Below are 3,586 nucleotides of genomic sequence, written 5' to 3' on the forward strand. Positions count from 1 at the left end.
GTTTGCCGTGATCATGGATTAAAATGAGGCCTTTTAAACTACAACCTTTGCACGAAGCTGAGCTGCATCCAGAGGACAGGCAGGTGTGTGCTCCCCTGCACAGCCAGTTCACCTTCACCGTGAAGATGTTTCTCGTGTGGCTTCCCTAGGTTTCCAGCCCTACCCCTCTCCTCCTGCTTCCCCACCAAACAAAACTAAAGAGGATTCCCTGGAGGGGGTGCGGGTGGGATGTTGCATTGAACTGTGAGGACCAGAGGAAGGCACCACTTCCATGGGGCTCCTGCCTCCACCCTCAAGAATGGGGCTGCTACGCCAGCTGCTTGCGAGTGGGATGTGAACAGAGAAGGGGACCCATCTTTGGTCACCCCGTTGCAGGATTTTGACATTGGCCTTCTCGCAGACTTTGTCATCTGAGTGTAATGAGATACACAGGCACCTGCTTCCAAGTATTGTTAGGGGTTTCCAGTCCATGTCTCGAGTGGAACTACAAAGCTGCGCGTCATGGCGTGTCCCTCCCTCCACCCCCACAAGTGGCTTCAGCCTGTTTTAGTTTTCTAAATTTTGGACCAGAAACAAAACGAAGATTTTCCTAAATTATTAGTAAATGAGGCAATTTCCTGCAGAGCTGCTTTTGAGACTTTCCTTGTCCTGGGTGGGAAAAGCACCCAGGGACGTGCTGTGGCCGGCCCCGCCCTCACTCCGGCTTACGTTCCTTCCATCCTTTATCAGTCTCGTCTCCACTCCACGTCGTCGCCCACTGGGCATTTCCAGGACAGCTCCATGTGAGGAGTCAAAACCCGCAGCCTGGTTTGTTAATGACTGCACAGACATGTTTTTTTTAATTAACTTTGTCTAGTAGTGTTTATAGTATGTTCTTGTTGAACTGCCACAGACGTGTTGGACCACCATGGACAATGAGTGTGGCTATACTGGGTCAGTTCCTCCCGTGTCCATGGTCGCTGTCCATGCCTCTGTAAACACACACTTGAACCAGTCTTCCGAGACAGCTCTCTGTTTGCTTACGTCGATACTTAGAGATGTACAGGTCTCTGGCTTTCAAGGAAACTTCCACTACTGAATGGCATAAAAAGCTTTTTTTTTTTTTTTTTTAAAGATTGGCACCTGAGCTAACAACTGTTACCGATCTTTTTTTTTTTTCTGCTTTTTCTCCCCAAAGCCCCCCAGTATACAGTTGCATATTTTAGTTGCGGGTCCTTCTAGTTGTGGCATGTGACATGCCACCTCAGCATGGCCTGATGAGTGGTGCCATGTCTGCGCCCAGGATCCAAACCGGTGAAACCCTGGGCCACTGAAGCAGAGCGTGCGAACCCAACCACTTGGCCACGGGGCTGGCCCCCAAAAGCTTTTTTTTTAAAAAACATTCCGATAGTCATAATTTCCTGCATATCAGCATTAAAATAATCTGCCTTGGAAAGCTCAGAATACTCTTGCACAATCCAAAATATGTCTTTAATTTGAGAAAGATAAACATGGTGAATCAGAAACAGTAAAAAAGTGCTGCATAAAGCACATCAGCCAAATGGAGCTGTGCTTGTGGCCTGCATTGGAACGACTGTTCCCAAACCAGTGGGTTTTGCTTCCTTTTTGTGGCACTCTCCTGAGTCTGGTCACTTAGAGGGGCTGTGGGGGTGAAAGGTGCCCAGCACAGCTTTTTACATCTGTCCGCGTGATGTGCTTCCTGAGACCTGAAAGCGTTTTCACTGTTTCCCTGGGTTGGGAAAATTAAACAAGGATGTCACTACAGAAACAAATCCTCTCCTCTGCTTTGCCTTTGACCAGTGTTGTACTAAGGGCTAAAATGTGTACATGCCCTGGTGAGGGCCTCTTCATTTTCCTAGTTCATAAAGAACATCCCAGTGCCCTCAGGGATTCTGCCTGTCCTCTCAGTTGGCTAGGGAGCCAAGAGCAGAGTCATGAGCTCGTGCTGACCGCGGGTCAGCTGCTCACCTGCAGCTCAAGGCGTAAAGCCTTCAACTTTGCTGTCTCTGAAGTATTTCTTCCAGTTTTCCTGAGGGCTCTGATTCAGAGTTTGATGGCCACTGGATTTATGCCCAGATGTCCAAACTGAGTTTGAAACTATTCTAACTGGCAAAGTCTGTTCGTCTGTTTTTTTCATTCAGCTGACTTGCTCTTTCTAGGCGGTTTGAGATGTGTGAGCTGAGTCTGAACCGGCCGGGGGTGCGTCATGGGCTCCACATTGAGGAGGGCCACAGTCAGGGCGACTTTCCCACCCTGAAAACTTGAAAATAGTTATCAATAATTATCGATGTCAGAGCCAAATTATATTTGCTTTATACCAAACAAAACTGTGGAGAATGAAGTACCTTATACAGAATGTTTATAGTGTTTTGTATTTCAGTATTTATGTGACTAGATCAGTACTTTCTAGAAAATGCTTCTGTTAAACAACTTAGTGAGTCACTGTTAATTTTGCTATCTAATAAATTGATGCTGTACAGCTAATCCTGTGGATGTCTTCTGGTTACTTTTGCCTGAATTAAGCCACCATGGTAGCAACTCTATGTGGCTCTTGTTCTGCAAAAGCAAAATAAATTTTAAACGTTTCCTCCTTTGTTTTCTTCATTGTGTGACTCGTGTTTATGCTACTGGAATGGTAGTTTCTTTAGCGCCTTTGCCAGTTTTCAGCATGAAGTGAGTAAAAGAGTGAAGGCCTGGGGACTGGCGGGTGAAGTAGCGTTTACATTCGTGTGCTTTGCTGCCGCGGTTCGGGTTCAGATCCCGGCACCGACAGACACCGGTCATCAAGCTGCGCTGTGGCCGCGTCCCTCATACAAAACAGGATTACACAGATGTCGCCCAGCAACAGTCCTCCTCAGCAAAAAAATGAATGAATAAAAAACGAAGGCTTTCCGTCCCAAGAACTCAGGAAGCAAAGGACGAGCTTGGATATAGAAAGTGAACATTTCATTCTGGAAGGAAAAAAATTCCAATTCACTCCCTTTTAGCGCCTAATTTCTTGTCACAGGTTGCATCCCCATTTCAGGTGCAGTAACTGCGAGCGGATGCCCGTCTTCGTTCTCCCTGAGACCCAGGGGCTGGCTCTCATTTTTTCGGGAGCATCGGAAACCACACGGGCCCGCAGAATAACCGAGGCGGGGAGGGGCTTCTCACTCCTCCGGCCTCGGGGGTCTGGGGCGGGACCCAGCCTTCGCGGGCGAGCGCGGGGGCCGCCGCCTGCAAAGCCCGCCGAGGGCGCACCTGCTGCGTCCGCGGGAGGCGGGGCGAGCGCGGCTCCGACACGCAGGACCTCGTCCCACAGTGGAGTCGACCGGAGCGTCCGCGGGGTCCCCTGCGGCGTTTCCGGTCGCCGGCGAGCACAGGCCCCCGGAGCGACGCCCCGCGGCCACTGGGGGAATGGGGGGAGAGCGGCGCGGCGGGGCCGGGGAAGAAAGGCGCTTGCGCCAAGCGCGGCAGAGACTCGGCGCCCCGGGCGCCCCGCTCGGAAGTCGCCCTATTCCGGCGCCCGCGTTTTCGTCATCGGACTGCGTCCAGGCCGGAAGTGGCGCACAAGGCGCGCACCGGACACTATTTCTTCTCGGGTCCG

This window comes from Equus quagga, chromosome 5 (assembly GCF_021613505.1).
Source record: "Equus quagga isolate Etosha38 chromosome 5, UCLA_HA_Equagga_1.0, whole genome shotgun sequence".
In the NCBI taxonomy this organism is placed as follows: domain Eukaryota; kingdom Metazoa; phylum Chordata; class Mammalia; order Perissodactyla; family Equidae; genus Equus; species Equus quagga.